Source organism: Bison bison, unplaced genomic scaffold, assembly GCF_000754665.1.
Source record: "Bison bison bison isolate TAMUID 2011002044 unplaced genomic scaffold, Bison_UMD1.0 scf7180017854362, whole genome shotgun sequence".
Classification (NCBI taxonomy): Eukaryota; Metazoa; Chordata; class Mammalia; order Artiodactyla; family Bovidae; genus Bison; species Bison bison.
Window position 1 is genome coordinate 9335 of NW_011484935.1, and position 13353 is coordinate 22687.

Below are 13353 nucleotides of genomic sequence, written 5' to 3' on the forward strand. Positions count from 1 at the left end.
TTTTGGTCTCCATTTGCGTGAAATATCTTTTTGCCGCCCTTCACTTTCAGTCTGTATGTGTCCCTTTGTTTGAGGTGGGTCTCTTGTAGACAGCATATATAGGGGTCTTCTTTTTGTATCCATTCAGCCAGTCTTTGTCTTTTGGTTGGGGCATTCGACCCATTTAAATTTGGGTAAATATTAATAAGTATGAGCCCATTGCCATTTTCTTTGTTGTTTTGGGTTCGAATTTATACATCCTTTCTGTGTTTCCTGTCCTGAGAAGATCCTTTAGCATTTGTTGGAGAGCTGGTTTGGTGGTGCTGAATTCTCTCAGCTTTTGCTTGTCTGTAAAGCTTTTGATTTCTCCTTCATATTTGAATGAGATCCTTGCTGGGTACAGTCATCTGGGTTGTAGGTTTTTCTCTTTTATCACTTTAATTATGTCTTGCCATTCCATTCTGGCCTGAAGAGTTTCTATTGAAAGACCAGCTGTTATCCTTATGGGAATCCCCTTGTGTGTTATTTGTTGTTTTTCCCTTGATGTTTTTAATATTTGTTCTTTGTGTTTGATCTTTGTTAATTTGATTTATATCTTTCTTGGGGTGTTTTACCTTGGGTTTATCCTGTTTGGGACTCTCTCAGTTTCTTGGACTTGAGTGGCTATCTCCTTCCCCATTTTAGGGAAGTTTTCAACTATTATCTCCTCAAATATTTTCTCATGGCCTTTCTTTTTGTCTTCTTCTTCTGGGACTCCTATGATGTGAATGATGGGGTGTTTAACATTGTCCCAGAGGTCTCTGAGATTGTCCTCATTTCTTTTAATTCTTTTTTCTTTTTTCCTCTCAGCTTCATTTATTTCTACCATTCTGTCTTCCACTTCACTTATCCTATCTTCTTCCTCAGTTATTCTACTGTTGGTTCCCTCCAGAGTACTTTTGATCTCAGTTGTTACATTATTCATTATTGATTGACTCTTTTTTATTTCTTCTAGGTCCTTGTTAAACATTTCTTGCATCTTCTCAATCCTTGTCTCCAGACTATTTATCTGTATCTCCATTTTGTTTTCAAATTTTTTGATCATTTTTACTATCATTATTCTGAATTCTTTTTCAAGTAGACTCCCTATCTCCTCCTCTTTTGTTTAGTTTGGTGGGCATTTATCATGTTCCTTTACCTGCTGAGAATTTCTCTGCCTTTTCATCTTGCTTAGATTGCTGTGTTTGGGGTGGCCTTTCTGTATGCTGGAAGTTTGTGGTTCCTTTTTGTTGTGGAGATTCCTTCCTGTGGGTGGGGTTGGACGAGTTGCTTGACAAGGTTTCCTGGTTAGGGAAGCTTGCGTCAGTGTTCTGGTGGGTGGAGCTGGATCTCTTCTCTCTGGAGTACAATGAAGTGTCCAGTAGTGAGTTTTGAGGTGTCTGTCAGTTTGGTGTGATTTTTGGCCACCTGTATTTTAATGCTTAATGTTATGTTCCTGTGTTGTTGGAGAATTAGCTTGATATGTCTTGCTCTGAAACTTTTTGGCTCTTGGGTGGAGCTTGGTTTCAGTGTAGGTATGGAGGCTTTTGGATGAGCTCTTGTCAATTAATGTTCCTTGGAGTCAGGAGTTTTCTGGTGTTCTCAAATTTTAGATTTAAGCCTCCTGCCTCTGGCTTTCAGTCTTATTCTTTCAGTAGCCTCAAGACTTCTCCATCCATATAGCATTGATGATAAACCATTTAGGTTAATGGTGAAAAGATTCTCCACAGTGAGGGACACCCAGAGAGGTTCACAGAGTTACATGGAGAAGAGACGAGGGAGGAGGGAGATAGAGGTGACCAGGAGGAGAAGAGGGGGAATCAAAGGTGGGGAGAGCAATCCAGCCAGTAATCACTTCCCTATGTGCTCTCCACAGTCTGTAACACCCAGAAAGGTTCACGGAGTTACCTAGAGAAGAGAAGAGGGAGGAAGATGATAAAGGTGACCAGGAGGAGAAGAGGGGGAGTCAAAAGGATAGAGACATATCTAGCCAGTAATCTATTTCCTAAGTGTTCTCCACAGCCCAGTACATCCAAAGAGTTTCACAGATTGGGTAGAGAACAGAAGGGTAGAGAACAGAAGGGTAGAGAACAGAAGGGGGAGGAAGGAGATAGAGGCGGCCTCCTTTCAAAGAGAATGAGCTGTCTTTCTGGGTGCCTGGTGTCCTCCGCCAGCGTTCAGAAGTTGTTTAGTGGAATTTGCTCAGCATTCAAATGATCTTTCGATGAATTTGTGGGGAAGAAAGTGGTCTCCCCGTTCTATTCCTCCACCATCTTAGGACCACTCCCTTCAATCTTAATTTGTAGTGAGATCTAAGAAGTAAGCAAGAGTGAACTATTTGTTATGTCAGTATTTCTTAAAACTGAAGTATAGTTGCTTTTCAATATTATGTTAGTTTCAGATTTACAGCATAGTGCTTTAGTATTTTCACAGATTAGACTCCATTAAAAGTTATTACAAGATAAGGGCTATAATTCCTGTGCTCTACAGTCTATCCTTCTTGCTTTTCTACTATGTACACAGTATAATAGTTTATGTCTCTGAAGCCTATATCCCTAATTTTATCCTTCCCACTTCCCTCTCATCACTGATACCCACCTGTTTGTTTTCAGAATCTTTGAGTTTGTTTCTCTTTTGCTGTATACATTTGTTTGTATTATTTTTTAGATTCCATATATAAGCAATACATGTAAAAATACTGAATTACCATGCTGTACACCTAAAATTAATATATTATAAATCAACTACACTTTAATCAGCAATCAATAAATTAGACATCTGTTCAGGAGTAAAAGCACCTTTGTGGGGGTGGGGGGCAAAGCTCCATGTACCCAAGGAGCCCTGGAGGAGTCTTGTCCTTTTGTGCATATGGATCACAGGCCGACAGACCTCACTATGGGCTGCAGAACCTGCCCAGACCCCTCTTAGGGTGGTCGTAATGGTGGTGGTGTAACCTGAAGAGTAGTGACCTGGGAAGATTCTCATGCCTGAGAGAATTTGCAGAAGGTCCACTTTCCTGCAGGGAGGTTAAGAGGTTAACAGAATTTCTCCCCTTCCCCCTGCAAGGAAACATCCCCCCCACAGAAAAGGGAAATGATGAGTGAGTGCTCAGCTACCCTAGTTCTGCAGGATACCTGTTTCTCCACAGCAGCACTGCAGACCTGAAGCTGAACCTCCATGAGGAGGGAGAGGGAAAATATTTGGAAAGACGCAGATAAACATTTCAAAGGGCATGAAAAGGATTGCTTTTCTTAGGGAGTCCAGTTGCATGCCTCTGGGAGTTTCACAGCCGGGAATCTCCCTCCTGCGTCCATGAACACCCTCAATGCCCCAAGTGCTGGACTCACACCTCCTCCAGCCCTCCGGGGGCTCCTTATGGAACCCTTCCCCTGCCACACCCAGGGGAGCTCGGTACCCAAGGAGCAACCTCAGCAACTGCGCCCCCGCCCCCGCCCCGCTCTGGGTGAGGGCGCCCGCAGACTGGAGCCGTAGCGCCACCTTCTGGAAATCCAGAGACAGGTTTCCAGGAGGCAGCCTGGTGAGTTGTCAGAGCAGAGAGACAGAAAAGCTTAAGAATTCTCCCACAAGGCCTTCCTCGTGGTTCGGTTAAGAATCCACCTGCCCAGGCAGGGGGCACGACTGTCTGGGACGATCCCACAGGATGTGGGGCAACTAAGCACAAGCCACAAGTACTGAGCCCTCGGGTGACAGTTACTGAAGTTCGTGCTCCCTAGATCCTGTGGTCCACAAGAGAAGCCGCCACAATGAGAAACCCGTGCCTGCAACTAGAGAGTAGCCCTCACTGGCTGCGATTGGAGAAAGCCAGCACAGAGCGACAAAGACCTACTGTGACCAAAAATAAATCAACTGATTTAAAAAAAGAAGAAGAAGACTGAGAAGGAGGAGGGTTGTGAGCTGGATCCCCTAGTTTTACGCTCCTTCTACTTCGGTGTCCTTGCTGATCAATGAATTCAACTGTCCAGGGAAATAATCAAGAAACACAATAGCAATGGAATAGTTTCATTTGACCCAAACTGAGGGCTATAGCTTGGGGGAAACCTCTCAGATAGCTCTGGGGAACTGCTCCACTAAAGCATGTTTTCCAGCAGTCTTACACCTCATCCAAACAAAGCTCACACAATGCAACAGGGTGCATTCCTTCAAGGTTTCAAGAGAGACAGACTTAGTGCCTAGACAGCGAAACACCAGCTCCTGGTGTCTGGAAAGAGAACCTTATCTTCCAGGGAGTGTTAACATATTAACCATGAGAAGGGAGTTATTCATTCTTATCTTCAAAAAAGACGTTCTTTACCTCAGTGGTTAAAGCAGGTGAGCTCTGAGAGTTGGACAGGCTGTCTTAGTTCACACACAGTTCAGGCTGAGCCATGGATAAGCCAAAATGACATCCCCATTCCCCAATATGTGAACATCTCCATCACAGGATATAAAAATGTTAGAACCATGTGATCCAGCAATTCTGCCTCTAAGAATGTACGCAGAAGAATAGAAAGCACACACGGGAAGAGATATTTCTACATCCTTGTTCACAGGAGCATTATTCACAATAGCTAAAACATGCAAGCAACCCAAGTACCCACTGATCAAAGAATGGCTAAATCCACGTGCTATGTGCATATAGTAGAGTATTATTCAGCATTAAAAATGAGAGGAATATAACCCATGCTACAACATGGAGGAACGTAGTACACACTCTACTAAGCAAAATAAGCCTGACAGGAAGGGATAAAAATGTTTGATTCCACCAAAATGTATCTGCAGTGTTCAGATTTAGAGAGAGAAAGTAGAAGAGCAATCACCAGGAACTCAGGAAGGAGAAAGGAGGAATTGTTGTTGAATGGGTACAAAGTTGATATTTTGCAAGGGGAAAAAAGTTTTGGAGTTTGGTTCCAAAAATGCAAATGTACTTAATACTACTGAAATGGACACTTAAAGATTGTTAAAATGCTCAATTTTATGAGTAATAAAATTTAATAAAAAAAAAAAAAAAACACCTCTCAGAACCACTCTCTGAGGGTAAACAGAAGATTCAAGGCTAATAGCTACACTGCAGAAGGTCCCCACCTGCCCAGCCCCATCCCCACCCCTAACAACCCAGGGGTGAGAACTGTCTTCTTTGCTCAGGACTCCCCACTTTGGTTCTTGCAGATGTCTCAGCTCCAGCCCCACATGACTTAACCTCAGCCTCCCTGACTGACCCAGTGCTCCAGGCTCTGCTCCAAGGATCCAGTAAGTCTCGGGTCACCCTCTTCTGTAGGAGACTGGGCGCTGAGTTCACATCCTCCCAAAGAGACCTCTGCAATCCCAGAGTGCAGGGGGGTCAGCCTGGCTCCAGCCTGAGGGTGGAGAGACTCACTTGCCAGATGAAAACAGGATCTGGGAGCTGATTTGTTTACATAGAAGAGGTAGAGGGTTTGGATAACTGCCTGGAGATTCCAAGGCTCATTTTCTTGACTGGTGCTCAAACAATATCAGAGATTCCCCTTGAACAGGGTTTGTGGTGTGAGGACCACTGATGTCAGTCTCCTGTGTGGTGTTGACCCCTGAATCTGCAGGTTTCTCCTCTGTGGATAGCCAAGCGACTATAACGGTCTTGAGCATCCATGGATTTTGCTGTCCTCAGAGGAGGGCTGTGTGAGGATGTGTGTTAAGTCACCGTTGGTTTGCTAAGCTGGCAACTCTGTGAAATTGGCTCTATTATTTGATATTGACAGCAATTTTAAAATTTGGTGGTAAATTAAATATAGCTTAAAATTTGCCATCTTAACCATTTTTAAGTATACAGTTCAGGGCTGTTACATATATTTATATTGTGCAATCGATCTCCAGAATTCTTTTCATCTTAGAAAACTGAAACTGTCTCCATTTAACAATAACTCCCAGCTTTATCCTTCATCCCAGCCCCTGGCAAACCACCATTCTGCGTTGTCTCTATGAAGTTGACTCTTCTCAATACTTCATAGACATGAAATCATAGCATCTTTTTTTGTGAATGGCTTATGTCACTTTGGAGAAGGAAATGGCAACCCACTCCAGTATTCTTGCCTGGAGAATCCCATGACAGAGGAGCCTGGTGGGCTACAGTCCATGCGATCACAAAGAGTTGGACACGACTGAGCAATTGTCACTTGACGTAATGTCCTCAATGTTCCTCCACACTATAGCATGCATCAGAATTTCCTGTCTCTTTTAGAGAACAGACTTGTGGACACAGAGGGGAAGGGAGAATGTGGGATGAATTCAAAGAGTAGCATATATATATGAAATATATACATTACCATATGTAAAATAGATAGCTGGTTGGAATTTGCTGTGTGATGCAGGGAGCTCAACCCGGTGCTCTGTGACAACCTAGAGGGGTTGGATGGAGTAGGGGATGGGAGGGAGGTTCAAGAGGAAGGGGACATATGTATACCTGTGGCTGATTCATGTTGGTGTATGGCAGAAACCAACACAACAATGCAAAGTAATCATCCTCCAATTAAAAATAAATTTAAAAAAAAGAATTCCCTGTCTAATCAAGGCTGAATAATATTCCACTGCATGTATAGACCACATTGTGTTTATCTGTTCCTTCATGGATGGACATCTGGGTTGATTCCAACTTTCAGCTATTGTGAATAATGCTGCTAAGGAACACAGGTATACAAATATGTCTTTGAACCCTATTTTCAATTCTTTGGGGTAAACACCAAATGTGGCATGACTGGATCATGTGGTAAATGTATTTTTCATTTTTGAGGAACCACCGTACTGCATCCATAGCTGCTGCCCCATTTTACATTCCTACTCACGGTGCAGAAGGGCTCAGCAGCAGCATTTGAGCAAGAACAAAACACAGTCCAGAGAAGTATATGACTTGTTCAAGAGTCCTGGAGTGTTGGCAGAACCAAGATCTTATTCACAGTTTCCTGGCTCTTTGAATGCTTACTCTTAACTAAAATGTTAAAGTTGGACTTTGGAATATCAGGGGTGGAAGCCTCCCTCACAATCACTGGTGGTCACTGGGTCAGCCTAGCCCTGCAGAGCTGTGTAGGCAGGAGACCTTTCATGTCCCAAAGCAGCAGGAAACATAGTCCTGTCCTTTCTGATTCAGAATGAAGGCTAGTCCCCCCTCCCTCCAGGTAGTTGAGAGGGCACTCTGGTTTGACACTTTGATCTGGGCTACAATCTGTCCCTCCCCACAAATTCCATCTCCTTCTCCCCAAAGCAGAGTTCCTGATCCATGTCACTCTGCAAGAAACGAAACAGAAAGCTACCAGGATGAGAATCCATTGTGAAGAAATGTATGGAGTCTGAGTGCTCTGATCAAGCTCCTAAAAGAGTCACTTCACACATATCAAAGAGGGGAGGGAATAATGATGATAACTTGCTCTATTTTACAGAGGAAAATAAAACAAAGATGGAATGCAGTTTGTGCAAAATCAGACAAGAAGAGCTGGTTGATTTCAATTCAGAAATCAGCATTCATATCCATTCAACTCAATCCAATTAAGCACCTACTGTGTGCCATACTCTGTGTTGGAAGCTTTTGCTTCTGTAGGGGCAGAAGATGTTGCTTTCTATATTTTTTTGGCTGGGCTAATAATTCATTTGCCATAAAATAGATGAACAAAGTTAGTTTGGTATGTACAGGACCCCCATAAAGAACACTGAGGCTCAAGGACAGTCAGGCAATTGAGGCTTATGTGCCCCCCTGAGCTAAGGAGAAGGGGTAGGGGTCTGGGTCTTCAAGGAGGAAGAAGAGAACCCACAGGAGGATGAGAAGAGCAAGTGCTTGGTGAACAAATGCTTACCACTCAAGGGAGGGAAGTCTTCCTGAGATTAAAAGTTGTTCTCTGGTAATAGCTCTCTTCCTGGCATAGGTCTCCTAATCTAATTGTTTTGAGCAGTTAAGGGAGAGACAAGGAGCTTCTACTGAGTCTGCTGGGTCTTTACTCTCCTTAGCTCATAAACTACTCCCAAGCCAAAGTGGCACATTTTAGGAGATGTATTCTCCTCCCCCTCACTTCTTTTCAGGCAACTTTTCCAGTCTTAATATGACTCTTTGAATTATATTAAGAGTCTTCTTTATGTTTGAAGGAACCAAATCTCAGAGAACTTTGCCCAATGTGTCTTTTCACCACCTACTCCCCATCACTCCCTTGCTCTGTAGAATTGGGCTGCAGGGCCAAGGATGGATGAAAATCACTGATGGCTTTATGTCTTATTTTCTCAGCAGCTTGTAACCTCCTCAACTATGTCTAGGATGCTGTATCAGTATGTTTGCCAGTTTGGTCAGAAGCTGGCCTGCAGGTGGCCACTGGAGCCCAGGAAAGAGTCTGAGAGACCCAGAGCTTATCTGACTACCCTGGGCCTAGTGGTCTTTGGTGTGGCCAGCACCCTGGGAGCTGGTGTGTACATCTTGGCTGGTGGAGTGACCACGTTTGTCACTGGGCCAGTGATCATCATCTCCTTCTTGGTGGCTGGCCCTATCTTGTGTGTTGTCTGGGCTCTGCTATGCTGAGTTTGCAGCTTGGGTACCGTGCTCTGGTTCTGTGTATCTCTACAGCTACATCACCATGGGACAACTGTGTGCCTTCATCACCGGCTAGAACCTCATCCTGTATTTAATCATTGGTGAGATGATGGAGTAGGGGAAAGTTTGGGCCTTAAGATCAGGAAACTAGGAGGGAGTCCTTGCAATCTTCACAAATTCATGAGCATACTGTTATTCACCTTGGGAAGCAAAAGGATAATAGCATCAGGAAAACTTCACACATCAGTCGACTCAGCTCTATTCTGCTTTCCTTAAATGATGGAACAAGAACCCACAGGACAGGGAACTGTAGGGAGTGGGTGAGAGGGAGGCATGTCCCAGAGGCTCATCCCTTCACCATGGTGAAGTCTTTCTTCAGCTGTTGCCTTTGTGAGATTTTCCTTTACACTTGGATTTAAAATACCAACCTTCATTTCCCAGCCCTCCTGGTCCCACTTTCTTGTATTTTTTTCTTGCATAACATTGATTTCTTCCTAGCATATTAAATAAGTGACCTATTTTGTGAATCATCTGGGTATGCCCTCTGCACCCATGATAAGAAATTCTTTGAGAGTAGGTATTTTGTCTGTTTTTCTTTTCCCCAACATATATCCCAAGAACACAGCAGGGGATCAATTTATGTTTCTTAATGAATATTTCCTTTTCTGCTGCAGCCTCTGCCTGTGTGGCCAAGGCTTGGAGCAGCGCCTTTGACAGCCTGATTGGGAACTACATCTCTCAGGCATTCGAGGGAACTTTCTCTCGCTTGCCCCACTTCCTGGCCATGTACCCAGACTTTGTCACCCTGGTTCTGGTGCTGCTGATGCCTGGTGAGACAGGAGTCAAATGGGATGGGGTAAGTGGGGTATAGAGGGAGGTGGGGTGGGAAAGGCTTGAGGTGGCAGAATGGCAGGGTATTTGGATTGGAAAGAAGGGTCTGCTAGAAAAGTAAGACATAGACCATTGTTTCCCACCACTGGCACTATTGAAAATTTGGGCTGGATCAGTCTTTGGTGTGGGTGGCAGTCCTGTGAATTGAAGGTTTGTTTTTTGTTTTTTTTTTAAGTCATTGTATAGTTTTAGAGATGAACCCACGTACCTATGGTCTCCTGATCTATGACAAAGGAGACAAGAATATACAATGGAGAAGACAATCTCTTCAATAAGTGTTGCTGGGAAAACTGGACAGATATGTGTAAAAGAATGAAATTAGAAAACTCCCTAACACCATACACAAAAATAAGCTCAAAATGGATTAAAGACCTGAATGTTAGACTGGACACTGTAACACTCTTAGAAGAAAACATAGGAAAAATATTCTTTGACATAAATCACAGCAATATCTTTTTTAATCCACCTCCTAGAGCAAGGAGAGACTTCCTAAATAAAAACAAAAATAAACAAATGGAACCTAGTTAAACTTAAAAGTCTCTGCACAGCAAAAGAAACCATAAACATGGTGAAGAGACAGCCCTCAGAATGAATGGAAATATTTGCAAACAAAGCAACTGACAAGGGATTAATCTCAAAAATATATAAACAGCTTGTGGAGTTCAATATAAAAAAAAAAAATCAAAAAGTGGGTGGAAGGCCTAAATAGACATCTCTTCAAAGAAGACATAGAGATGGCTAAGAGGTACATAAAAAGATGCTAACATCACTGGTTATTGTTTAGTTGCTAAGTCCTATCTGACTTTTTTGTGACTGTGGCCCACCATCCTCCTCTATCCATGGGATTTCCCAGGCGAGAATACCAGAGTGGACTGCCATTTCCTTCTCCAGTGGATCTTCCCAATCCAGGGATTGAACCCACTTCTCCTACATTGCAGGTGGATTCTTTACTGCTGAGCCACCATAAAAGCCCCACTGATTATGAGAAAAATACAAATCAAAACTACAATGAGATACCACCTCACACCAGTCAGAATGGCCATCATCAAAAAAATACAAACAATAAATGCTGGAGAGGGTGTGGAGAAAAGGGAATCCTCTTGCATTGTTGGTGGGAATGTAAATTGATATAGTCACTATGGATAACAGTATGGAGGTTCCTTAAAAACTAAATTAATAGAACTATCATATGACCCAGCAATCCCACTACTAGGCAAATACCTTGAGTAAGTGATAGTCACTCAGTCATATTCAACTGTTTGCAATCCCATGGACTATAGCCCACCAGGCTCTTCTGTCTATGGAATTCTCCAGGCAAGAATACTGGAGTGGGTTGCCATTTCCTTCTCCAAGGCAAATACCTTGAGAGAACCATAATGCAAGAAGACTTGGATAACCCAATTTTCATTGCAGCACTATTTACAATAGACAGGGCATGGAAGCAACCTAAATGTCATCGGTAGAAGTAGAGAAAGGACATGTGGACACAGGGTGGGAAGCGGAGGGTGGAATGAACTGGGGGATTAGAATTGATGTGTATACACTACCATGTGCAAAGTAGAACCTGCTACAAAGCACAGCAAGCTCAGCTCAGTGCTCTGTGGTGACCTAGAGCGGTGGGATGGGGTGGGATGGGAGGGAGGTTCAAGAGGGAGGGGATCCTTGTATACCTATAACTGATTCACTTCGTTGTATAGTGGAAACTAGCAAAACATTGTAAAGCAATCATACTCCAATTTTTTTTAAGCCATGTGCACTCTTGAGTAGCACCCCTGGCCATTACTCACTAGATACCAGTGGTGTCCATTCCCCCCAAACTGTGACAATCAGGAGGTCTCCAGACATTGCCAAATGTCACTTGTGGGAGAAAAATCACCCCAGCTCAGAATCGTTCACTTAAACCAAGTTCCTTCCTCTGTGTTAAAATCAAATATGTTTTTATATCCATTTTTAAAGATTATTTTCCCTTCTAGACCATTTAAAGAGTATTGAGCAGATTTCCCTGTGCTATACAGTAGGTCCTTATTGGGTAATTTATTTTATATAAAGTAGTATGGGAGAGTTCTAATTTTTGATGTTAGGTCTTATCTGTCAATGTTTCCTCTGGTAACATTATCTGTGGATTTTTCTCTCAATTTTTTTCACTACTCCAGTAATTCATGGTTGCTTTAGAAAAAAAATAGAAAATACAGATATAAAAAAATTAAAAGTAACTGAAATTTTTGGCATCTACTGATTATAATCACTAGTATTTTGATATATTATTCATGTCCTTTTATAGATATGTGTATATAACCTATGTATTTACAAAATTAGAAATACACTACACCCATGTTGTTGTTTAGTCAGTCATGTCCAGATCTTTTTTGACCCCACAGACTGTAACCAGCCAGGATCCTCTGTCCATAGAATTTTCCAGGCCAGGATACTGAAGTGGGTTGCCATTCCCTTCTCCAGGGCATCTTCCTGACCCAGGGACCAAATCCAAGTCTCCTGCATTGGTAGGTGATTCTTTACCACTGAGCCACTCAGGAAGCCCCTATATGTATCTATAGCTATTTATATATGCATACATGTGCAGTATGCATCATACTGTTTTAACCTATTATTAGATTATTTTCAAGCCAATAAATATAAATTTATTTTATAACTTTGTCAAATCCAAAGAAATCAATGCTTTTATACTTGAGAGGAAATTCATATATGGCATAAAATAAACTCTTTTTCCAAGCTTTATTTAGATATAATTGACATACAACATTATATGTTTAAGGTGCACAATGTGATGATTTGATAGATATAAGAGAGGTGATTGCTACAGAAAGAAACTAACATTTTAAAAAGTACAATTCTGTGGCACTCAGTACACTCACAGTGTTACGCAACCATCACCTCCATCTAGTTCTAAACATGTTCATCACAACAAAAGGAAACCTTGTTCCCCCTTAAGCAGTCACTGTTTGTCTGTCCACCCTCCCTGCCAGCCAGCCCCTGGAAATTACTAGTCTGCTTCCTGTCTCTACTGATTTAGTTATTCTGGATGCCTCATATTCCATCTTTCCCACAGGACTACTGATTCTGGGAGCTCGTGTGACACCTCTAGGTACCAAAGTGTTCCCAGGCATCAACTTTGTGTTTCCAATCATCATGATCATCTCTGGCTTCATTAAAGGAGACCTGCACAACTGGCGGCTCACAGGGCTACAGACTGAACACATCTGGAGCTAATGATATCTATAGGTTAAGAGGGTTTTCTGGACATAGTAATGCTTGCTGGTTGGGGAGGATGCAGTGGAAATACAATTGAAACTTGAAGAGCTGGACTAATGGATCCAGGCAATGAGGGTGCTGGAGCCCAGGACCTGTGCTATTAAAGGAGGATTCCAGTAGAGATGGCTGAACACACCTCACCCATGTTCTTCTTCATTCCTTTTCTCACCATAGGGTGGGCCCTCTGGGTTCAGGAGGCTTTATGCCTTTTGGCTTTGATGGAATTCTCCATGGAGCAGCTCTATGTTTCTACGCACTTACTGTTTTTGATGCCATTGCCTCTACAGATAACATAGTCATCTGTGTCCCATCAGGGTTTGGGAGAAGGTTAACCTGCTTTGGGAGAAACTTGGCCTGCTTTGGAGGTGAAAAAGGAAGATGTATTTTGTTTCACAGCAATTTTCCTGATACATCTGTCCTGCAGGGAAAGAAACTCAACATCCTCATCGTTCCATCCCCCTGACCATGGTGATCTCCATCTTCATCTGCTTTTTGGCATATTCTGGTGTCTCAACAGCACTCACCCTCATGGTGCCCTACTACCAGATTTATCCTTACAACCCTTTGCCACAGGCTTTTCAGTATCTCGGGTGGGGCCCTGCCGGATATGCCATGGCTGTTCTCACCTTGTTCACACTTTTAAACACTTAAGTATCAAA

At 42.8% G+C, this 13353-nt stretch overlaps 1 pseudogene; it reads left to right on the forward strand.

Moving 5' to 3' along the window:
* The first annotated feature begins 8254 nt into the window (after window positions 1-8254).
* The window catches only part of LOC105000652, a 7791-nt pseudogene continuing 2692 nt past the window's right edge, over window positions 8255-13353 (forward strand).